The following is a 26,254-nucleotide window of genomic DNA, read 5'->3' as shown; positions in this document are numbered from 1 at the left end:
AAGAGAAATTCCCAGTGATACAAAGAGCCAGCATAGAGAAATCTCACACAGCTTACATGGCTGATGGCTGCACAGCAAGGAATGCTGCAGTTCGTTGACTGGGCTCAAGGAAACTACGAGGCGGGAGCCCGGCTCTGCAGAAAATGAAGAGCACCTGAAAGGAGTGGCCGCTTGAATGGTAAGCGAGCCCGAAAGAGTCAGCAGCACCAACTCACTCTCGTCTGACTTTTCCAGGACAGACCCAAGGTGAGGTGTCCACGGCACCAGTCAATGGGATAGAAAAGCCTTAGGAGCCAGAGCCCTGCTGGCCACAAAAGACCATGGCAATCTGCACAGCTTCCCCCTGGGAACCGAAGCCAGCGCCCAGACAGAACAGCAGACGAGGAGGGAAGGGGAGTGCTGACATTTTCATTTCAGGTGACAAAGCAGGGCATCTCTGCCTTTTCCAGTCACAGCACACATGGAAACTGGTGGCACGTGTCATGCACATGGGGAGGTGGGTGAGACAGTCCGTGAGATGGCTCACCTCGCCACATCAGGGGCCCTGAGAATCCCTGCCTCATCCCACTTGGTATCTCTTTAGGGATCGCTGCCTCTGGAGCATTATGAGCTGCAGGGCCCACCTGTGCTCATTCACGGCCCAGACTTCTCTGAATTAAACTTTCTGCTCAGTAACCCTACAGGTTTAACTTCGCCCTGCAGAGATCACAGGAATCCCCCTGCCCTCAGTGCCCCCACCTAGTTTGAGGCAGGCTGTGTGGCATGTGTGTGTGTGCGTGCATGCGTGTGTGCATGTGTGTGCGTGTGTGTGCGTGTGTGCGGTGTGTGTGTGTGGGGTGTGTGAGTGTGTTTGTGTGTGTGTGTGATGATGGTGGTGATAGTGGTGATGGGGTGTGTGTGCGTGTGTGTGCGCGTGCATGTGTGTGCGTGTGTGTGTGTGTGCACGGTGTGTGTGTGGGGTGTGTGTGTGAGTGTGTTTGTGTGTGTGTGATGATGGTGGTGATAGTGGTGATGGGGTGTGTGTGGTGGGGAGAGAGTTTGTGCGTATTTGGGGGATGTGTGTTGGAGGAGAAGGAAGGGCCTTAAAAAGGATCTCTACTTGCTAAATTTTTATTTAGGAAAGATCAGGTAGAAACTGCAATTTCTACACTTTTCAGGGACTACAATCCAAACAGAAAACACTTGGCCAGAGAAGCAAAAATTTAAAACATGTATTTGTGAAGCAGTATTTTACCTAGGATCTATTAAAATAGCTTGAGTTCCTTGCAAAGTTCTGCTTCTAAAAAAGTAATGTGTGCTCATTAAACATTTTGAAATTTCAGAAAAGTAGAGAAGAGTAAAAAATAGTTCTAAAGATGATCCCTAGTAACATCATTTTAATCTTTCCTTCCAATCTTTTCTCTATAAATGGTTATATGGGCGTTTTTGTCTATCTGTTTTGCATGAAGATATTTTTATTTTACTTAAAGGAAGTTTTTATACTGGGTATACCACTTTGAATTTCATTCCTTTCTCTAAATTTATACTATCAGTCTTTTCCACGAGTAACATAATACTTAAAAACGTTATTTAAAAGATGAATTATATCATAAAATAATATGTATTTTAGGAAAATGTTTAAATATAGACAAATCAAAAGAAAATTCAGTTAAAAGCAGCCCAGTCACACTTCCATAACCTTGTTTCTCTGTTCCCCATCATCCTTGCCAGTATAGTAGGTAAAATCCTCAGTCTATGCCAGAAATATGATCTGTTACGTATGTATGAAAATATAATGTCACGTGTGTGTATAAATGTGTGTGGGTATCTATATCTATATCTACATATGCTCTTTAAGTGGATCCCAATCCCACTCTGACTCTGAGCCCAACCCCGTCGTCTGCTTGGACTTTCATGCTCATTATTATTCTTAGGCTTAGGAGAGGCCATGGGGGCTTCCACAGTAACAAGAATCAGCAGGCTGTTGCCTTCCGTCCCATCCTTTCTGGTGAACCCCAACGGGCCTGCAGCCTCTCTGCCTCATTCCCACCCATCTCTAGGGCCTCAGCTTTCCCAGGCCTATGTGGTCTGAACTCCTTGCTTAGGTGCAGACTCTTGAAGCCAGAGTCCAGCCTCTGGGCAGGAATAGTGAAGGAGAGGCAGAAGGCAGGTGCCAGGCCCCTGCTGGCAGGACAACTGTGTCCCTTTGCACTGGTTGGCAGGGAGACCCTCTCCTGTCCCTTGTACACCCAAAGACTCCTTGTCTCCAGGCTCACCTTTCAGGAACTGAAAGCTTTTATAAACACCCAGATGATGAAAAGGTTTCTGCTTTCAGGCAGTGGACCTCTAAAGACCTGTCTTCCAGCTTGGAAGAGGAGGAGAGGGGAGCACACGGCAAACAACACACGTGTTGATATGCATGAAATATCCTGCCACGCAGGGAACACCTGCAGCTGGGAGATGTGGTTGCTGGAAGGTGGAGTGTGTCTTTTAAGCACATTGGGACAGAGCAATGATGAGAATGGGCAGAGGGAGCTGTGACTGTACATGAGATTTTGCATATTAACACCAACAGCAAATGGTTAGATATACCCAACTCTTTCCCTGTGTGCTTTTCCTCATTGTTAAAGAAAGATCTTTGGAAGAGAGTCTCCTTGTGTCTTCTTTGCTACTGTATTAGTCAAGACTCTCCAGAGAAACAGAAACAATAGGAGATATATGTGTAAGCAGAGATTTACTTTCAGATGTTGGCTCACACAGTTGTGGGGGCAGGTAAGTCCAATATGCACAGGGCAAGCCAGTAGGCTGGAAATGAGGGTAAGATTAATGCTGCAGTCTGAAGTCTGAGTTCTGAGGGGCAGGCCAGGCAGCCTGGAAACCCAGGAAGAGTTTCTACGCTGCAGTGTTAAGGTCAAATACCTTCCTTGGGAAACCTCAGTCTTTGCTTTAATAGGAACTCCAACTGACTGGATGAGGCTCACCCACATGATGTAGGGTAATCTGCTTTAATCAAAATCTACTGATCCAAATATTAATCTCATCTAAAAACTACGTTCACAGCAACATCTAGACTGGCATTTGCCCAAACAACTGGATACCATAGCCAAGTTGACACATAAAGTCAACTATTGCAACTTCTTTGCAAACTTCAAGAGAAACAGAGAAGAATGAAAGCCGAGCTGCATACCTGGCATAAAGTGCCAAAGCTCAGTCTGTGAAGCAGCATGTTTCTCACGGGGCCCAGAGGGTGTCTATACTTAGAGAGATTCTTTTCAATTGAACGGATCTCACTTGACTTCAAAAGTGCTTGAGTCAAATGCTTCAAGATGGTTGACTAGAGGCATCTGGTACTCACCTCCTCCACCAAGAAAAACCAAAATAGTAAGTTGATAATCACACATTTATGAATGCCGGAATTCAATAGAGAAGTGACAGGAAATACCTAAGGCGAGGAAGGAGAGGGAGGCAAGGCAGCCTACTCGGCTGGGATTGGCTGGGAGCCCAGAGAGGCCTCCTAGTGCAGAGAAAGGATAAGCGGGTGACCCTCAGCGGTCCACATTCCCACCATGGACATCTGCAATTCCAGCCATGGGAGAGATTCTTGACTCTCATGAGCCCTGAGACTAAAACAGGGAGCTGTCTTGAGACGGCATGACAGCGTTGCTCCAGAGAGGGAGTTCACATCCCCCCAGACCTAAACAGCTACAGCACAGTGCCATTTTGACAGCCCAGCCCCCACCAGGCCACATCCTGTTCTGGGGCTCAACCGCCCCTGCATCTCCTCATCCCTGGAGTCCCATTGACATCCCCCATCCGCAGCTGCTGCCGACTGCTGCCACCAGAACTAAAGCATGAGCCACTGGGAGTGACTCCACCATCCCCAGCAAAGGGGCCACTGTGCACTTACAAGCACCCTAAGGTCAGGCTCTGCCACCCACAGCCGCCACCTGGAACTGAAGTGCACACTTCCCAGCCATCTGCCTACAACGCTACCATTGAAAGCAAACCCACTCTGCCCAACAGCAGAGCTGCAGTGCGGCTGCTGCTGCCCCTGTACCTGAGCATTTTGCCAGGGCACAGGGATCAGCCGACCCCTACTCGCCGCAGCCAGCATACATATGCACCACCAGGGATCCTGAGGACAGGCCCGCCTGGCCCAACTCCACCTCCCAGGGTCCAAGCATGCTGTGTAGAGGCATATGAATTGCCCTGCCCCATCCACCATCATTGGCACCTGAGCACTCCTCCTAAGGGCCTGAGGATGGGCTCACCCAACCTGCCACTACCCCCACAGCTGTCACACCCATACACACATGTCACCTGGGGACTAGCCCACCCAGGCCTTTGCAGCCACCACCAACACCAGCATGGATAGGATGGAAGCTAGAGGATGATCTGGCCATAGCTGCCATCATTGTCCCTGCCATGCCTGCTGCCTAGGAACCTGAACCCCTCCCCAACTAGCCTACCACGGCCCCTTCCAGCACCTGAGCAAGCCTTCTGGAGGCTCAAGAATCAACCTGCCTGGAACCACTAACCCCAGGACCAGCATAAACTGCTCTGAGGCCCAAGAACAGCACGGTGTTGGCCCACTGCTGCCACCGCTAGAGCCTGAGGACTGGGCCATCTGTGCTGCTGTCCCCGGCAAAACTTCCCCACAGCCTCCATTAACAGCCACACTCTAAGCCACGAAGGAAATCACAGACACCACTGACACTGTCTACAACTGAAGAACTCACACAGAGACTACACTACTGCATGCATCTAGAATCAAGGCCAAAGTGTCCTACCTAATCAACACCATAGCTACATCTTCAGAAAAAAATGTCCTTCCCTGTGAAAGCAAATCCAAAAAATCAGAAGCAACTGTTATACCAGTTGCACAGATAATCAACATAAGGACATAAGAAACATTAAAAGCGAGGAAATAAGACACCTCCAAAGGAACACAATAATTCTCCAAAAACAGATGCCAATGAAAAAAAATGAAATGCCAGAAAAAATTCAAAATAGTGATATTAAAGAAACTCAGTGAGATACAAGAGAATACAGATTCAACAATACAATCAGAGAAGCAATTCAGGATATGAATGAGAATTTCACTAAAAAGAAATAGGTATAATTAAAAAGAACTAAACATAAATCTTGGAACCTAATAATTTATTGATGAAATAAAAAATACATTCAAGAGCTTGAACAAGGAACTAGATCAAGCAGAAGAAAGAATCTCAGAACTCGAAGACAGGTTTTTAAAATAACCCAGTCAGACAAAAATAAAGAAAAAAATGAAAGAGAATGAACAAAGCCTCCAACATATATGGGCCACCATAAAGCAACCAAATATTTTAAGTTTTGATATTCCAGAAGGCAAAGAGAAAACTGAAGGGACAGAAAACCTATTCAATGAAACAATAGGTTAAAACTTCCCAAGTCTAGCAAAAGATCTAGACACACAGAGGCAGCAAGCTCAGAGATTTCCAAAGAGATTCAATTCAAAAAGATCTTCTTCCTTATAGTCAAACTGTCAAAAGTCAAAAACAGAATTCTAAAACCCGCAAGAGAAAAATGTCACTTATAAGAAAACTTCATCAGACTAACAGCAGATTTCTCAGCAGAAACCTTACAGACCAAGAGAGAATGGGCTGATACATTTAAAGTGCTGAAAGAAAAAAACTGCCAGCTAAGGATGCTATACCCAGTAAAGTTATCCTTCATAAATGAAGAAGAAATGAAATCCTCTCCAGACAAGGAAAAGCTGAGAAAATTCATCATCACTAGACTGGGTCTACAAGAAATGCTTAAGGTAGTCCTATACCTGGAAATGAAAAGATAACATCTATCATCATGAAAAGACATAAAAGTATAAATAAAACCCATTGGGTAGAATGAACACAGAACTAAGGAAAAGAAGGACCTTAATGTTACCACCAGAGAAAACCACCAAATCATGATGATAAATAATAAGACAGAAATAAAGGACAAAGGATATACAACCAGAAAACGATCAATTAATTAACAGGTATAAGTCCTCACATACCAACAGTAACCTTGAACATAAACAGCCTAAAGTTGGCCGGGCGCGGTGGCTCAAGCCTGTAATCCCAGCACTTTGGGAGGCCGAGACGGGTGGATCATGAGGTCAGGAGATCGAGACCATCCTGGCTAACACGGTGAAACTCCGTCTCTACTAAAAAATACAAAAAATTAGCCAGGCGAGGTGGTGGGCACCTGTAGTCCCAGCTACTCGGGAGGCTGAGGCAGGAGAATGGTGTAAACCTGGGAGGCGGAGCTTGCAGTGAGCTGAGATCCGGCCACTGCACTCCAGCCTGGGCGACACAGCGAGACTGTCTCAAAACAAACAAACAAACAAACAAAAAACAGCCTAAAGTTTCCACTTAAAGATATAGACTGGCCGAATGAATTTTTTCAAATGACCCAACTATATGCTTTCTAAAAGAAACTGACCTCACCTATAAAGACACATATAGACTGAAAGTAAAAAGATGGAAAAAGATGCTCTATGCAAATGAAAGCCAAAAGCAAGCAGGAGCAGCTATACTTCCATTAGATAAAACAGACTTTAAGTCAAAAACAATAAAAAGTGACCCAAAAGGTTTATTATATAATGGTAAGTAGATCAATTCAGTAAAAGGATATAACATATCTAAATATATATGCATCCATAATTGGAGCACCCAGATATATAAAGCAACTATTATTAGATCTAATGGGAGAGATGGACTCTAATACAATAATAGTTAGGGACTTCAATACCCCATTCTCAGCATTAGATCATCTAGACAGAAAATTTACAAAGAAACATTGAATTTAGAGTATCTTAGACAAAATCGACCTAACAGACGTTTACAGAACATTTCATTCCACAGCTATAGAATACACATTCTTCTCATCAGTACATGGAATCAAAATTATATCATATATCTTTTTGGATCACAATGGAATAAAACTAGAAATCGATAAAAAGAGAAGCTTTGGAAACTTCAAATACAGGAAATTAACTAGCATTCTTCTGAATGACTATTGGGTCAAGGAAGAAATTAAGGAGGAAGTTGAAAAAAATTTTGAAACAAATGAGAATCAAAGTACAACATACCAAGATAGGCATGGTAGCTTGGCTCATGTGCATGATTCTAGCTACTCAAGAGGCTGAGGTGGGGAGGCCTGCATGAGGCCAGGAGTTTGAAACCAGTCCGAGCAACATAGCAAGGCCCTGTCTCTTAAAAAAAAAAAAAAAAAAAAAAAATTTCTAAATTAGCCAGATGTGGTGGGTGCCTGCAGTCCCATGTGGTCCCAGTACTTGGAAGGCTGAGGTTGGAGGATCACTTGAGCCCAGGAGTTGGAGGCTGCAGTGAGCTACGATCACAACACTGCACCCTAGCTTGGATGACAAAGTGAGATCCTCTCTCTAAAAACAAAATAATAAACACACACACCCACACACACACACACATACACACAACATATCAAAACCTATGGATTACAGAAAAAGCAGTGCTATGAGGGAATTTTATAGCAATAAACACCTGCATCAAAAAAGTAAAAAGATTTCAAATAAACAATCTAATAATGCCCCTCAATGAATTAGAAAAGCGAGAACAAATCATACCCAAAATTAGTAGAAGGAAAGAAATAATAAAGATCAGAGCAGAACTAAACAAAACAGGCTTTAAAAATATAAGGGATCAATGAAACAAAAAGTTATACTAGCTAGACTAACAAAGAAAAAATAAAGACCCAAATAAACAAAATCAGAAACAAAAAAAAGAAAAAATTAGAACTGATAACACAGAAATACAAAAGATCATCAGGGACTCTTATAACTGTATGCTAATAAACTGGAAAACCTAGAAGAAATGAATAAATTTCTAGACACACACAACCTACCAAGACTGAATCAGGAAAAAATAGAGAACTCGAATAGATCGATAATGAGTAATGAGATTGAATCAGTAATAGAAGGTCTCCTAACAAAGAAAAGTCCATGACCAGATGGTTCACTGCCAAATTCTAGCAAACTTACGAAGAACAAATAATACAAATTCTCCTCAAACTAACCAAATCCAACGGCATATCAAAAAGATAATACACCATGATCCAGTGACCATACTGCACAAAGCAATCTACAGATTTAATGCAATCCCTATTAAAATACCAAGGGATGCAAAGATGGTTTAACATATGTAAATCAATAAATGTAATACATCATATCAACAGAATAAAGGACAAAAACCATATGATCACTTCAATAGATGCAGAAAAAGCATTTGACAAAATTCAACATCCCTTCGTGACCAAAACTCTCAACAAACTAGACATCGAAGGAACATACCTCAAAATAATAAAGGGTATATATGACAAACTTACAACTAACATCATACTGAGTGGGGAAAATCTGAACGCCTTTCCTCCAAGAACTGGAACAAGACAAAAATGTCCACTTTCACTACTCTTGTTCAACATAGTACTGGAAGTTCTAGGCAAAGCAATCAGGCAAGAGAAAGAAATAAAAGGCATCCAAATTGGAAAAGAGGAAGTCAAATTGTTCCTCCTTGTAGATGACATGATTTTATGTCTAGAAAAACCTAAAGGCTCTGCCCAAAAAAGGAAAAAAAAAACCCTTAGGTATGATAAATAAATTCAGAGAAGTTGCAGGATACAAAATCAACATAAATCAGTAGCATTTCTATATACCAATAATGAACAATCTGAGAAAGAAATCAAGAAAGCATTCCCATTTGCAATCACCATACACACACACACACACACACACACACACACACAAATATCTAAGAATAAATTCAGCAAAGGAGGTGAAAGACCTCTGTAAGGAAAACTACAAAACACTGAAGAAAAAAAATTGAAGAAGAAACTAACAAACGGAAAGCATCCATGTTCATGGGTTGAAAGAATTAATATTGTTAAAATTACCATATACCCAAAGCAATCTACAGATTTAATTCAATCCCCATCAAAATACCAATGTCATTTTTTATAGAAATAGAAAAAAAATCCTAAAATTTGTATGGCACCAAAAGCAGTCTAAATAGCCATACAAAATCCTGAGCAACAAGAACAAAGCTGGAAACATCACACTGTCAACTTTAAAATATATTGCAAGGCTAAAGTAACCAAAAAAGCATTGTATTGGTAGGAATGAAGGGGGAATGAAGAGACGTTGGTTAATGGGTACAAACATACAGTTAGATTACAGGAATAAGATCTAATGTTCAATGGTAGAGTAGGGTGACTATAGTTAACAACAATATATTGTGTATTCCAAAATAGCTAGAAAAGAGGAATTGAAATATTCCCAATATATAGAAATTATAAATACTTGAGGCAACGGATACCCTAAATACCTCAAATTGATCCTTATCCATTCTATGTATCAAAATATCATGTGCCTGTAAAATATGTACAAATATTATGTATCACTAGTAAAATGTTCAAGTCTTCTTACAACAGCATGTTTACAAACACGAACTTTTAAGTCAGACAGACAGAGGTGAATCCCAGCTTTACAACTTGCCAATTGGGTGACCCAGGGCAACTTAGGTGGCTTCTCTGAGCCCCAGTTTACTCATCTCAAAATGAGGATAATAACTTTCCCATAGGGGGATATGTTTAATGTGTTTAGCACAGTGCCTCACACAGAGTTAAACATTCAAGAAATTGTAGCTTTTTGTAGAATTACCAAGAGCTGTGAATGGACCGCCTTTATTTGGTCTTCACAGAAACCATTAATATCCTATCCCATTAGCCTTTGGGTACTAAGTTCATGGTTTGTGTTGACTTGGCTTGACATCTGTCTTTTTTCCCTCAAGTCTCCGTGGGGAATGAAAGCTCTCCCTATTTGGGCCCTGGAAACTGTAGCAGGCTCCATCCCATGCTCTTTACCTTACCTTCCTGCCCAGGCAATACTCAGCTCAATAGAAAGCTCAAGTCCTACAGTTGTCAGTTCAGTTGAACCAGAGGTTCAATTATGCTGTGTGGCTGCTCCAGGGTAGCCTCTGCCTCAGAAGAAGACAAGATAAGTGGTTGATCTGCCACTGATGCTCTGCCCCCAGGAGCTTTTGTTTCTCCATTCCTGGCTCCTGGAGGTAAGGACAATTTCGGAGAAAGTGGTTACTATAAGAGGTCATTGTTACCTTCGGGGATATGTTCCTTTTATCAAGAAAGCAAATCTCTCCAATGCTCAGCTTCAAGGTGTAGGTGATGTTAGGGTGCCCTATTTTTGGGATTCTCCCATTTGTCTGGCAACCAGAAAATATAAGAAAATACAGCACAATCTTGCTATTAAACACCTTGCTGTTCCAGAGGTTCAATTTTACTGCGTAGCTGTTTCTCTGTCTAAGACCTGTAAATTCTACATCAGAGATACTGTTTTGGGTACGGTTACATTCAAGAAGCTCCTGCATCCCGGAGCCATTATAGCATCATCTGTCTTCAGCAAATATGGGACATGGGACACTGGCGTATAGCCACAATAGGACAAATGTGTCCACCAGGACGTCCCATCAAAGAGCACAAGAAAATGAAAAGGGACCAGGCAGTCTTACCACTGCTCTCCATCAGGCATTCTCCTTCTCTTTTTTTTTTTCCTAATTATGTGTAGTCATCTTTCCTGGAAAATGTAAATCTCACTCAGTGAAATTACTCATATTTATAGCTCCTGCCTGTACCAAGCGGCACTGAACTCTGTTAAAAATGATAGAAGGTGGATGCCTTTGAAGGTTGGGATCAGCCAGCCAATTGTTTCAAGATTCACCTCAGTTGACTTTAAGACGCACATGGGTATCATTTGGCAATAAAGCAAGTTTTATTAAAGTTAGGCAACTTTCTCTGAGAGACAGACATAGAATCCTGACAAAGAGAAGAGCTAAAATTAAACAGACACGTGGAATACTGAAGAGCTGAATTAAAACAGAAATTCGGTGTCATCCAGACAATAATATTCCATCTACAAGTGCCCTCTCCCCACCCTGAGGATGGGAACTTCCTTGTCACATCACACCCTTAAAAAAGGCCTCTGTGAAAACTGATGAAGGGTTTGGGTAGCCAAAAACTCTCTTTCTAATGCCATACCTAAAGTTCTCCTAAACTTTTAAATCCAACATCCCCTAAACAAATACATCCATTTATTCACAATAAATCAATTTTTTTTCAGAAGAGGATTCAATTAAAAAAAAAATTCCTATGTCCCTGCTCTTCAATGTTTTGGCCATTGCACAGTAACGGCGTGCCTAATTCTCTCTCTTTTAAAACCAACTGCATGTCCCCAACCATGGAAGATATTGAGCCCATTAAATTTGGGGTGCTTCTGCAAATGAAGTTTTGTATATGTTTACTTCTTGGTTCAAAAGAAATTACATGCACATTACACTAACATCAGAAAATATAGACAAGGAAATGAACCATATCAAACAGCTACAATTCCAATCACCCAGAAATGATATATGCATATAAACATACCCGCACATTATATGTGTGTTCCATGTGCCACACAAATGTATGAGTAAATAATTTGTCTTCATGATCATGCAAACATATATGTACATCATATGTGTCCTATGTAAAAATATATATACATTGTCTTCCACTTGCATACAAACATATATGTATGCAGATGTATCTCTTATGATACAAGCATATGCATACATTATGTGTGTTTTTCATATACACACAAGCACATATGCATACCACATGTGCCTTTCATAGTCACACAACCATATACACATAATATGTGCCTTTCATATGCCTGCAAACACACATGAACCTCATTGTCTTTTATGCACGTAGATACATATATGCGTGTCATATGTGCCTTTATCTGTATCTGTGATTTTCCAAAATTAAGATAATGTATACATTATGTACATCCTCTATTGTCACCTGATTTTTCACTTTGTCTTTTTTTTTGTTTCTCACTTTCACAGGATATACATCTTTCCACACCAATAGACCTTTTTTCCCGATGCAGCATTATTTTTCACAGTTGGCGAATATATATTGTGGACTCATAACAGCAAGGCATCTAATTATACTCTACGGTTAGACACTGAAGTAGTTTATGCCAGTGTTTCCAACAGAGCATCTTGGATTTGTCATAGTGTCAAGTATAGTTCGAGGGTCACACTTACCTTCTTACTCTACCAGACCTTCATAGCTTAACGATTTGTCATTTCTGTGGCATATTTTAGCCTTGAAGGAGAGTCACTTAAGTACAGTTATATTTCCTCTTTCTATCCTGGCTTGTGGCCGGGGCTGTGCCTGAAGGACAGGGCTTCATGTTGGACGGATTTCTGGATTTTCAAACTGTAATTCAGTCCCATTCGGTTCAATAACCATTTATTGGGCTTTGCCCCACATGCACATAGTAGATTCTCTGTGAACATGTGTTGGATAAAAACGTATTTTTACAAATGGAATCCCACAGCACCTGGCAAGCCACTTCATTCTTAGTTGTGTCAAAGGCAGTACAATGAGGGTCAGCTGCGATGTCAGACAGGCGTGGGGTCCAGCCGTGGTTCCGTGTCTTACAAAATCTATGACCGTGATATGTAACTTCTCAAGCCTCCGTTTCCTTACCTGCAAAATTTGGTTAATTACGACACCTTCCCCATGGGGCTGTGAAGATGACACAGACAATGTAAGTAAAATACTTCGCACAATGTCCAGTATGCAAGCAATGTGAGCTGTCATTATTATTATAATTATTGGCTATTGCTTCCTGAGTAAGATAAATGAAGCATTAGAATTAAGTGCTAAGCTCTTAGTGGATACTATGTTGGATTTAATTAAGTAGTTTTTCAGTTAGTATAAGAGGGGGGAAAAGAGGAGAAGAAAAGTTTCTTACTGCGAAATCTTCCTGAATCTCCACAGAACCGATCCACCCAAGTTTGTTGACCGGGCCATCTGGTGAGTGAGTGAGTCTGTTGGAGGTTTTCTCTAGGTTTAGCGGGTGTGATGATAGCACAATCCTCAGTGACTGCACGCTGTGTTTTATCTGAGGGCCTCAGGGCCTGAACTGTGATACTTATGTGTAGGCTTTTGTTTCCAGATGGAGAAATTGCACTGTAGAGAATTCTTTAAAAGCAATGACCCAATATTGCAGATTGCTGAACTGTATCCACACCCAAGACTGAGCATTGGATCAATCCAGAATATATATCAGGTGTTCTGCAATGTCTGCCTAAAACCGTGACTCTGCCTCCCACATCTCACTGTGGGTTTCCTGTGACATTTTGAGCCTCTGTGACCGGGGCTCTTACCCTCCAGAATGGATGAGAAGCACCGTAAGTGGCTTTTTTTTTTTTTTTTTTTTTTGAGACGGAGTCTCGCTCTGTCACCCAGGCTGGAGTGCGGTGGCCGGATCTCAGCTCACTGCAAGCTCCGCCTCCCGGGTTCACGCCATTCTCCTGCCTCAGCCTCCCGAGTAGCTGGGACTACAGGCGCCGCCACCTCGCCCGGCTAGCTTTTTTTTGTATTTTTTAGTAGAGACGGGGTTTCACCGTGTTAGCCAGGATGGTCTCGATCTCCTGACCTCGTGATCCGCCCGTCTCGGCCTCCCAAAGTGCTGGGATTACAGGCTTGAGCCACCGCGCCCGGCCCGTAAGTGGCTTTTAAAATGCATATTGCCTGGCCCTTCAGTGGCTCTATGGGTCAAGAATCTGAATTCTCAACCACCTACAAGGTTCTAGTTTCAAGGGTCTGTGGGCTGCACATTGAGAAACCTGTTCAGTGAGTGCCACAAAGGCTCCACATGTGAGAAGGGAAGCATCGGGTCTCTCGAGCCTGTTCTTTAATCTCTGGGCTGCGCCTTCTCTGTAAACTCTGCCAATAACACTATGCGAGAAAACACCTGAGCTTGAAAAGTCCATGTTCAACACCACTGTCCTTCACCGCTCTGGAAAATTAACTGTTTGCTTCGATTAACCCTTTGTTAAACTCCAAAGTCAAAGAACTCTGAAAGGCATATCGTTATTTTATTTAAGGTTTCAGGTGACTTCTGTTGCCAAATATTTTAAAAATTTTAAATTGCTACATGACCTCTTAGTAGTACAATTAGACTTCCTGCCAATAAAAATAAGGCGGCTGGGCATGGTGGCTCACGCCTGTAATCCCAGCACTTTGGGAGGCCAAGGCAGGCGGATCACGAGGTCAGGAGATTGAGACCATCCTGGCTAACACGGTGAAACCCCGTCTCTACTAAAAAATACAAAAAACTAGCCGGGCGAGGTGGCGGCGCCTGTAGTCCCAGCTACTCGGGAGGCTGAGGCAGGAGAATGGCGTGAACCCGGGAGGCGGAGCTTTCAGTGAGCCGAGATCGTGCCACTGCACTCCAGCCTGGACGACAGAGCAAGACTCCGTCTCAAAAAACAAAACAAAACAAAACAAAACAAAAAAATAAGACTTTTGGTTTTCACCATTTATAGTAAGTACAGCTAATATTAAGTATAATTTTAAAAGCCCTTTATTTTCTCAGAAAGAAAAAAATAATCAAAATCTGTTCAGCGTGGTATTGAATAATTAAAAACAAAAGAACAGTATTCTTCGCACTAGTGTTTAATATTAATTGCTTTTTTACCCTTGACACTGGTGCTAATTAAATGTTCATTTTATTTTCCATGACTTGTTTAAACAGTTTCTGCAAATTATTGCTAATCAGCATAATAAAACTGAATCACCTATTAGACAATTTTGTTTTGAATTAAATGGCATTAAAATAATTCTGGCTGCCTTGTGTTATAATGTGTTACAAGAATACCAACCGCTACAGGTAATATGCCTTAGCTTTTACACACATTTTAAATCAATCTACGGATGTATTCACATACATGCACAAACATGCAAAGAGGCAGTGCTGTTCAATTGAATAGGTTTCCGGCTGGATTTATCTCCCATCTCTACTGTCTTCTCAAGAGGAAATCTAAGGCAAATCTCTTCAACAACCTGAAACCTGGTTTTCATCATCAGCAAAATAAGGAGGATGTATTTTTGAGGGGAAAGAAGGGTGATTGGTAGAAATAGAGGTTTCCCTAAGCACTGTTTGCAGCCCCTTCCAGCAAGATGTGATTAATGGCGGTGGGGGAGAGCCAGTTGCCCCCACTCCCCTGGAGACTTCCCTGCAGTTTCGAAGCTGTAGGACACAAATGGTGGGTCTAAAATATTAGCAGCAGCCACCAGTGAGGAACCACATGACTCACAAAGAATGAAGAGAAATAATAGGGCCAAGTGGACCAGCTGGCAAAACCCAGGCCCCCAGTGCATTAGCGGGCCCTGGAAGAGGTGCCTTAGTGGTGCCCAGCAGAGCACTGGGGGGGTCTGTTGCACATGGCAGGGCAGCTTTGGGGGCAGCGGTACACAGCAAAAATTGCAGGAGCAAGTGTGAGATTTACCCTCAGAAACTGCGATTACCTATGTGTGGGGGTGAGGGACCGTGAAGCAATAGTCTACACATGCTCATCAGATGACTACCAACTCCTTCGCACTCACAACAACGCCGGAGTTCATAGAATAGATAGGTTACTCATATTGTTATGTCTTAGATGACAAAAGAGAATTGCAAAACATGAAGTGACTTAATCCAAGATGATGAGTGGGGAGGTCAAATATTTTGTGATGAAATCATAATCACAGCTCATGGCATGAAGTGGAGGGTTCATGGTCTTACACAACACTTTTTGTTGGTGTCAGCATCAGAGCTGGAGCACTGAAGCATGTAGGACAAGGCCCGATCTTGTATAACCTGAGTCTTCGGGAAAGAGGGTACAGACAGGAGCTACAAGACCTGATCAGTTGTGTGGGCTGTTCTACTAACTGGATAAACCATCTCAGATGAGTCAGTTAATTTCCTCATGGTTTAACAGAGAAGGATGAAACAAATGCTATCTATCTCAAAGGACTTAAGATGAAAGAAGAATAAAAAACATATAATTAAAAACGGTCAGAAAAGTGTAAAGTTTCATACAAAATGTTAAAATATTTACGTTAATGATCCTTATGTACAATAAAAAAGGATACCTCCTGACATACAGCAATTTGCTGAGTTGCATTAATACCTACTTGTTAATTGGAAACACCAAGCCAGTAGACAGTAGTAATTTTCTTCTGGCAAATACTTTTCAAACTATCTCATCCAGTTTTTCTCATTAGAAACAACAGATGCTAGAAGTTAATGAAAAAAATATTTAAAGCACTCAAGAGAAAGTAACTCTCAACCCCCAATTCTATACCTACATAAATTATTATGCAAAAATAATGGCAAGAGAAAGGCAATCCCAGTCATGCAGAAGTTGCTCTTCTAACTGGACTTTCTTCCACCCTTGCCCAAAGCAGTCTGTTTTTAACAACCAGTCAAAGGGGTATTGGTAAGGTGGAAGTTGGGCATGTTATTCCTCAGCCCACATCATTTTTAAAACTTATTTTAAAAACAGCTTTATTAAGATACAACTTATACGTCAAAAAATTCACTCCTTGTATGTGTATAATTTTGTTATTTTTAGTAAATTTATGGAGTTATGCAACCATCACCACAATCGAGTTTTAAAACATATCCACCACCCCAAAATGTTCCCGGGTTCCACTTTGCAATTAATCCCTGCTACTACTAATACCTCCAAGCTCTAGGCAGCCAGCAATCTACTTTCTGTCTCTCTAAATTTGCCTTTTCTGGACATTTCAGAGAGATGGACTCATGCGATCTATAGTTTTTTTGCATCTGGCTCCTTCCACATGGCATAACATTTTTGAGATCCATCCATGTTGTAGCATGGATTAGCAGTTTGCTCCTTTATTTATTTATGTATTTTTATTTTTTGAGATGGAGTTTCACTCTTGTTGCCCAGGCTGGAGTGCAATGGCATGATCTTGGCTCACTGCAATCTCCACCTCCCAGGTTCAAGAGATTCTCCTGCCTCAGCCTCCTGAGTAGTTGGGATTACAGGCATGCGCCACCACGCCTGGCTAATTTTTTGTATTTTTAGTAGAGACAGGGTTTCCCCATGTTGGCCCGGCTGGTCTCAAACTCCTGACCTCAGGTGATCCACCCACCTTGGCCTCCCAAATTTCTGGGATTACAGGCATGAGCCAATGCGCTCAGCTTAGTTGTTCCTTATTTGTTGCTGAATAGTATTCCAGTGTGTGGTCAGGTCACATTTTGTTATCTGTGCACTAGCTAATAATCAGATTGTTTCAAGGTCTTGGCTCTCATGGATGATGCTGCTACGAACAACCACGTACACATCTTTGTGTGGATCGCCCACATTGTTCATGCCTTCCCACTCCTTCAGAGTAGAACCAAAGCTTTGGCTGTGGGCTGCAAATCCCTACCCTGTGTGGTTTCCTAGAACCGCGCCTTACTGCTCTCCTCTCACCCCCTGCTCTCCCGTCGCTCACACCACTGCCACCACACTGGCCTCCTGGCAATTTCTCCGATACATCAGGCATGCCCTTGCCTCAGAGGCTGTGCTCCAGCGGTGCCTTCAGCCTGGAAGCCCTGGACCCTATTCCGGGATACCCTTGTAGCTCATCTACCCCAAATCTTTGCTCAAATGTTCTTTCTCAACCAGGCCTCCACGGGCCAATGCTATTTAGAGGGAGACTACTCTTCTTCTCCCTTTCAATCTCCCTTGCCTATTACAGACAACTTCCAACGTTTTGTTATTGCAAGTGTGGGGCGAGAACCACAGACAGGCAAGACAGCATTACGAGGAGCTGGTCAGAGCTGCACAGCCTTGGTCACCGCAGACCTGCTGAGCTGGGATCTGCATTTTACCAAGGTTCCCAGCTGGTCTTCAGGTACACTAAGGTGTGGAAAGCCGTGTTCTAACATACAACATGATTTACTTCTTTATTATACGTATTGTTTACAGCCATAATTCTGTACTAGAACGTTCGTTTCACAAAGGTTAGAGATTTTGTTGTTTTATTCATAATGAATCCCAGAGGCTAGAACAGCGCCTGGCACATATTTATTGAGTAAGTGGATGTTTTCCTGTAAATATCTGTAAGGAATTATCCTTCTACATTACCTGTAGAAGCTAGTGATTTAAATTAATAGTCTTGGACTTAAGCCTAGGTGGGGAACAATAGAAAAATTAATTTTTTCCACTTCTTCTGAGTAGTAAAAAATATCAGTTCACTAAAGAATGCCTTCAAAGAATAAAGTATGAGTAGAAATATGAAGAAGAAAAAGAAGCCAAAGAAGCAACACTGGACCACCTGTGGATCGCTGCCTGTCTCCCTTTCCCTGACACGCAGCCTCCGGAGCTCAGCTGCCGTCACCCTGTGTGGAGCCGGCTGTGGAAACGCCCTGACATGGAGTCAGAAGCCCAAGCCCGCATTTCAGACTTGGCCTTCGCTGACCAAGAGAGCTGCTTAACCACTTAACCACGCGGCTTCAAGGGCTCCATCTGCAAAACGCAGGCTTGAACCACAGGACTGGTTATGCTCCTTCTGTTCTTTGTTCTCTAAATCCATCCCATGGGATGGTTCTCATCCTCAGTTCTAGGAAAACAAGGTCCAGGTGGACTCTCTTTTCTCATCTGCAGGACTGATGCCTTCCTTGGCCTAAATTTCAACAACGTGTGACTATAAAACTTACCTGTGTGTGAACCCTACAGATTTCTGCAGGGGGTTATGTGGGGATGGGGGGAGATGACTCCATGGTGGGCCCTGAGTGCTGGCCTCTTGCTGTCATGCTGAGCACCCCCACCTTGCCGCAGCCTACGATCTCACTCTCCCACGGGCACTCTGTTTCCTGGAGTGTGGATCCACTGTGGCTTCCCCTCGCCCCATCCTTAGGCTTGGTGGGTAGTAATATCTCCTGCCCCTCTTTAGACTCGGGGGACTAACTGGAAAACAGGTGCATTGGTAGATTTCGTAGCAGAGGAGCCCTAGCGTTCTAGTGCTCTACTTGGGCAGAAGACCAAAGCCCATAAATCCATTTTCGCTGGGCACCTACTGTGTACCCAATGCTGTAAGGCAGTGTCCCCAACACATACTGCGGCAGAACACTTGTTTTGTGGGGTGTTCAACGATATTACCTGGACAAAAGAGTCCAGAATCTAACAAGTTTGGGAAACTCTGGATTAAATAAGGTTAACTATGTTTCTTTTAGGCAGTGCTCCTCAGAGCCTTAAGATGTGAGCGTGCATTGAGAATTTCCAAAATGGGAGATGTAATGGGAGGTACTCCCATAGTTAGGTAACCAGCCCCTTTTTATTTATTTTATTTTTTGAGATGGAGTCTCACTATGTTACCCAGGCTGGACTCAAACTTCTGAGCTCAGGCAGTTATCCCACCTCAGCCTCCTAAGTAGCTGGGACTACAGGCACGTGCCACCACACCTGGCTTTTTAAAAAACAAAGGATCATATTTTGGAAACACATAGGCCCTGGAGCACACAGACCCATGGGATCTCGTGGCCGCCTGGCTCAGCCCATCTTTTGCAGATTTGAATCCTGGACCTGAGGGAGAAGTGAAGCAACTTGCCTCAGGGCCCCATGGCTGACACTGTAGGCCACGCCTGCCATTTCTCAGCTGAAATATAAGGCATGTTTTTGTTGCAAATATTTAGTTGACCATTAATTTACCTAAAACCAGTGACTCTCATAGGGACACACAGACTTTCAAGAAGAAAAATCGTTAAAGTGAAAAAAGGAGATTTTCAGGGAACCGCAGCTTTTTTTTTTTTTTTTTTTTTTTTTTTTTGACATGGAGTCTTGCTCTGTCACCCAGGCTGGGTTGCAGTGGCGCAATCTTGGCTCATTGCATCCTCCACCTCCTGGGTTTAAGCAATTCTCCTCCCTCAGCCTTCCAAGTAGCTGGGATTACAGGTGTACACCACCACGCCTGGCTAATTTTTATATTTTTAGTAAAGACGGGGTTTCACCACGTTGGCCAGGCTGGTCTCAAACTCCTGACCTCAAGTGATCCACCTGCCTTGGCTTCCCAAAGGGCTTGAGCCACCGTGCCCAGCCAACTGCAGCTTTTTAACAGCTTAGTGTGTGTTCTTTATTATCTTGAATCCCAGTGAATAAATTAGAGAAAAAATTGTGTGTATATAATTGTGTTTGAATGTTATACTTTTTACTAAGAGAAATAAAATCAAGGAAACAAAATGCAATAATAAACACAATCTTAAGTTGTCAATTTTCTGTAAGAGACATAATTTCATCAAAAGCATAATTATAAGCTTTACCTTGTTAATAACTTTATTGATCATAACTTTGATTATTGCAATGGACTGAATGTTTGTGTCCCCCAAAATCCATATGTTGAAATTCTAACCCCTAAGATGGTGATATTAGGAGGTGGAGCCTTTGGAAGGTGATGAGGTCATGAGGGTGGGGCCCTTGTGAATGAGATTAGTGCCTTCTTAAAGGGCACTATTTCTGCCACATGAAGACACAGAAAGAAAGTAGCTGTCTACAGCCTGGAAGAGTGCCCTCATCAGAACTCTTAACATGCTGGCTCCTTTATCTCCAACTTCTTTCCTCCAGAACTATGAGAAATAGGTTTCTGTTGTTTAGAAGCCACCCAGTCCATGATACTTTGTTATGGCAACCTGAACTAAAACAGATATTATCTTGATTCTATTTCTAAAGCAAGATATATTTTGACCATAATACATGTACTAACCAACCCCCTTCTAATCCTCTAAGAGAAAACAGTGCATAAATCTTTCCAGCATTGCAGTTAACCTCATTTTGGTAGAAGAGAAAGTCCTCTGATGTAAGGGAAAAATCAAAGTTTAGAACCACAATACATGGTATGGTGGTATGAATGGAAGTGGTATATGCATTGTCCTTCCAGGCTAGAGGGAGATCATCAACATTCTTTGAGAGTGGCTTCCAGGTGGTCATTCAAATCAAAGTACATGTTTCTTCTGGAAGCTGATTTAGTACAATATGTGCTGTAACTATGAAAACTTGGTTGCCTGAACTTTTCCCTCTTGGGATGTGCCATATTGCTCTAGAAACATCAGAAAGGATTATAAGTGGCCATCACCAGTCTTTTGCTTCATCAATAACAATGCAAAATGACTATTTAAAGGAGCAACACAGGTTAGTAAAACTATATTTGCATACACAAAACTGTGTAACATCCAAGTGCCTGGCCATATTATTTTCAATAAAGCCACAATCATTACTTTCTCATTTCATGATCTTTTTCATTAGCATGGGAAAACCTTTTAGTAACAGAAGCTCATTTTCTTTTACATACTTTTCTGTGCTCTCACAATAAACCAGCAAAGCAACTTAATTTCAACACATGGATAGAAAGAGCATAAGTCTGTATTCCCTTCTTTTCTGGGGAACAAATAGGGCAGGGACTTTTAAAACTAGAGATGTTCCTGTAGAGACAGATATGTGTAATATCTGTAAAAATTTACAAAGACAATGCAACAAGTTTGCTGTGTTGGTCCATCAGAATTGTAATTGCTTTTGTTTTTCCAAAAGCCCCACAAGATTTAGTAGATAACTATGTAATTGAAAATGGTTTATTATCTTTGCCTTACCTTGGTTTGTTAATTGCTTTACCTTTGTTTGTTAATCAATAATCTGAAAATGATACATGTATTTGAGATACATATGTGTGTATATATATACACTTTTGTATATATAATTTTATATATAAAATATATATACTTTTATAATTTTATATATATATAAAATATATATACAACTTTCCCTAGTTCTGTCTACTGAAATATCTAGAACAGCACCCAGATTATGGTCATGAAGTACAATTTCCCACAAAACAAATAAAAGGAAAATCCATGGGGCCCCTTTGAGAAGTGGGTGACTCTAGGACTGAGGTAGAGAATGTCAGATGAGCCTGGACCCCCAGGACACTGTCAAAGACTGCTAGGACACATACACCAGCCTGACAAGGCTCCCAATGGCTCAAATACCCCAAAGATGGGGACCGTTCAAACATCACACACGCAATAGCTTCAATGGACCAAAACATATTTGAGTTTATAATTTTTTTTAAATCTAACTAGTCAATATTGGGGGATGCTGATGACCAACTTATTTTTTGAAAATGGGTAAATAAGAGGAAAGAGACAGCCATTTATTCACCTTTCCTACACAAACTATACTACTGGTAACCAAACAGCAAATGAGAGGAAGTTTTTCTTTACAGGAGCATTCTAGCTAATAAATGAAGAAGATGTGATAGAAAATAACCATTTTGCAGCTCCTCATGGACTAATGAATAGATGCATTGAACATCAACAATTGCTACTATGAGAGAGAGGGGGAGAGAGAGAGAGAGCGTGCACCAGATATTATATATCCTGATGGAAGAACACAGCACCACCTGTGAAATATTTCCCACTCCTCATTCTCTGCTGGAAATAAGAACCTGAATCTGAACAGGCCCCTAGATACGACTACCAAGAGAGAGGAAGTGCAGAGGGACATGGGAAGCCACCATGGGGATGCTATCAGCACTCTGGTCGGGGGAGACGCTACAGGACAGCAATGTGGCTTCCACCAGAAATAAAATGCAAGAAGGACCTTTAGGTTGAAAAAAGCATGAGACATAACAACAAGTCACAGGCATGGGCTTCATTTAGATCTTGATTGAAGCAAATAAACCATAAAAGGAAATAGAATTATGACATTTATGAGCCAACTGGAAATTCAAATATGACTGGACGTGTGATGGCCTGTTAAGAAACTGTTTTTGATTACTTACAGATGAGATTGTGGTATTGTGATTTTGTTGGGGGAGGGAAAGAATTTATCCTTTTACTGACACATACTGAAATATTTATAGATTAAATGGTAAGGTCTCTAGGATTTGCTTCAAGTTAGTACAAGAGTAGAGTACCTAGGGGTAGTTAAAATGAAACAACATTGTTCATGAGTTAATTATTATTAAAGCACATGGATATATGGGGATATATTATACTATTCTATACTGGACTGCTTTGGTGAAAATAATGAATTTTTTCAAAAAATAATTATATGTGAATAGTAAAAGTAAAAAGAGGAATGCCTATGATTATTGAAATAATTAATACATACCTTTCTTCCTTTATCTAGAGGCTCATGACATTAAATATCTGTCTACACTTACCACTGTCTTCCAAAACAAGAATAAGGATTGCAAATCTTGAGTTAAATTGTCATAACAGTTGCATTTCTCTTGCACTATATTCAAAAGTCTATACTATATCAACTACCACTTTTAAAATAATGATGTGTGCTAAAGGTTTTTCAAAGTGGAATGAAAGCAACATGGTGGAATTATAATCTTTTAAATAGGCATGGAACTTGCCAGCTTAATAAAAACCTTCACAGACATTTCATTTAATTGTCACCAAACCATAGGATAGGTCAGCTAAGCTTTATTAGCGCCGATTCTATGACGGGGAGTGAGGGGAGGGAATAACATCCAAGGTTGTACAGGTGCTAACGGGCAGAAGTAGACGAATCTGCATTCTTTTGCTTCCTGTTTAGTATTTTTACCCACCGCAACCCCCCCCCACCCATACAACTTAGAAGGGCAAGGTACATTGTAGTTTAAATGACACATTAAGATAAAACGTATATTAAAGTGTATAAAGTGTATGATTAATTTGTATCTTAATGCGTATAAAATGTATCATTTTATAAAACCAAGAAATTAGATCAATATGATAGAAATGATAATATTTAATTCCAAGAGCTAATTTATTTAGCATGTAATTTTTTTCTAAAAATGTGGCTTCTGGTGTTTCCATCAACTTTAAATGCTCTCCAGGTTTTCAAAACAAAAATTTCAACAATAAGAGAGAGAAAATTTCCACTGATATAAATCATATGGTAATTTGCTGATATATATTACTGAGGAAAAAATGAATTTAGCTCAATTATATCCTCCAAATACTTCTGGCTTTATTATTTCATCATATCTTTCTGGCTCTACATATTTTTATCTCTGGTACAGTTCATTGTTTTGAGATTCTGCAACCTTAAAGAACTACTAAGTTTGTATAAACGTTAGAGGAAAATAACATCAGAACCTCTACCACGAAAAGCTAAAGCCCACAATTAATGAGCATCTAACGCCTCTGACGTTATTGTGTGTCAGTTTTTCTGTAGCTAGAAATTGTCTCACAGTGTTTTAAGTAATAAAGTAAGAGGAAAGATTAAAACAAACAAAGCAAACCCAAACTTGAAAATGAGAAGCATTCCCTGTGCAAAAGCTAGCAGGAATGTGTGAGGAGGGCACAGGCTGGGATGAAGGGCAGTGGGAGAGAACTCCAGAGGAAGGAAGAATGAGAAGATGCATTTTAGGAAGGATGACCAGGAGGCCAAACACACAAAAGCAGAAGTAAAATCTGTGTGGAAGGCAGTAGGAAGCATAAGTTGATAATCCAAAAAATCAAATCAATAATGGGTGGTCAAACTCGAGTTGTTTCCTTAGAACACAGAAAGAATAAAACAAAGAAAGAAAATATATGGAATAAGGTGATGTTTATGGAGAAAAGTGGATGTTGAGTAAGCCAATGTATATATTCTGGAGGGAAAAACCAGAACAAATGAAACAGGACAGAGAGAGAGAGAGAGAGAGAGAGAGAGAGAGAGAGAGAATCTCCCAAGCGGAAGAAAACACCTGTATCTTAAACCTGTATCTTTTATATAGATTAACAGAGATCATCATATGGTAGGATGGACCAAACCTGGTCATGCATGTCCTGGAAAATATTTAACAAGGAAAATTAAGAGTCCTCTCGTCTTTCTGGCCAGAAAAAGCTATAATCAAAACCACTGGAGAAAAATCAGTCTAGACTCAGAATCTGCAAATACAATGGAATAAAAGAAAAGCTGAGTTCTGAAAGATAAATTTTGACCCATGAATTGACAACCAGTCAAGTTGTTACTACATGTGAAGATAATGGAAAGACAGTCTTATGCATGCATACAAGAGTTTGGAAAATAAACCATTATGTATTTTAACCAACTAAGAAATGAAGTAGAATTAAGAGCTCAAGAATGAAGATATAAAAAGATTTGCAATGAACACTGAAATTAGTTAAAACAGAGATAAGCCCAAACACGGTTGCAAATATAAATATGCCAAATTAACCCAAATACAAAAATTAAGAACTACTCTCAAAGGAGATGATATGAGGAAAAAATAATTTAAATATTTACAATCTGGATGGGATGAAATTCAGCCTCCATAGCTGATAATTAGCAGAGTATTAAAAAATTTGGGGGCACAGCTGGCTTGAGCAACTGGAAACAAGACGCAGGACCCCAACGCAGATGACATCTTACGCAAAAAGGGTATCTTACCCCCCAAGGAAAGTCTGAAAGAACGGGAAAGGGGGCAGAAGAGGAGCAGTGCATCCTCCAGCAGTCAGTGGTGACAACACATGAAGATATGACTTTGGAAGAGCTGGAGGATCATGAAGACGAGCTTAATGAGGAGGATGAACGTGCTATTGAAATGTACAGATGGCAGAGACTGGCTGAGTGGAAAGCAACTAACCTGAAGAATAAATTTGGAGAAGTTTTAGAGATCTCAGGGAAGGATTATGTTCAAGAAGTTACCAAAGCTGTTGAGGGCTTGTGGGTCATCTTGCACCTTTACAAACAAGGAATTCCCCTCTGTGTCCTAATAAATCAGCACCTCAGTGGACTTGCCAGGAAGTTTCCTGATCAAATTTATCAAAGCCATTTCAACAACCTGCGTACCCAATTATCCTGATGGGAATCTGCCCACGATATTTGTTTATGTGGGAAGAGACATCAAGGCTCAGTTTATTGGTCCTCTGGTGTTTGGCAGCATGAACCTGACAAGAGATGAGCTGGAATGGAAACTAACTGAATCTGAAGCAATTATGATGGACCTGGAGAAAAATCCTAAGAAGCCGATTGAAGACGTGTTGCTGTCCTCTGTGCAGCGCTCTGTCCCCATGAGGAGGGACAGTGATTCCGAGGGTGACTGAGGCGACAGCTGCCATCACATGCCGAACTTCCTTGTGACAAATTGTCTGGACTTTTTAAAAAAGGAAAAAGCAAGAATGAATCCTTCTGTTTTTTAGTTTTGTTTAAAATATGTTTCAAATCTTTACATTTTGGAAATAATCATTGGTGGAAATTCTGTTAAAAATTTTTTGTTAGTAAATATCTAGGAGTATAATAGCACTTGTTTAATATAACATGCAACATTTATTTGAAATAATAAGCATTTAACTTACTGAAATAACAGTCATTCCCTGTAAAATGAAGGGCAAACAAGA

General features: G+C 41.2%; 3 protein-coding genes and 1 pseudogene across 16 annotated transcripts in view; 2 read left to right on the top strand and 2 right to left on the bottom strand.

Moving 5' to 3' along the window:
• LOC126952529 (tubulin beta-2A chain) overlaps window positions 1-26,254 on the top strand; it is a 759,189-nt gene that overhangs the window by 289,470 nt on the left and 443,465 nt on the right. The window lies entirely within an intron of this gene.
• PRPF4B (pre-mRNA processing factor 4B) overlaps window positions 1-26,254 on the bottom strand; it is a 908,191-nt gene that overhangs the window by 462,190 nt on the left and 419,747 nt on the right. The gene's annotated exons all lie outside the window — the stretch shown is intronic.
• Window positions 1-26,254, bottom strand: part of FAM50B (family with sequence similarity 50 member B) — a 667,415-nt gene that overhangs the window by 234,609 nt on the left and 406,552 nt on the right. The gene's annotated exons all lie outside the window — the stretch shown is intronic.
• Window positions 176-25,960, top strand: LOC126952275 (phosducin-like protein 3; annotated as a pseudogene).

This window comes from Macaca thibetana, chromosome 4, assembly GCF_024542745.1.
Source record: "Macaca thibetana thibetana isolate TM-01 chromosome 4, ASM2454274v1, whole genome shotgun sequence".
NCBI classification, from domain to species: Eukaryota; Metazoa; Chordata; class Mammalia; order Primates; family Cercopithecidae; genus Macaca; species Macaca thibetana.
The sequence above is the reverse complement of the archived record's forward strand: the minus strand, read 5'-3'. Positions and strand labels throughout refer to the sequence as shown.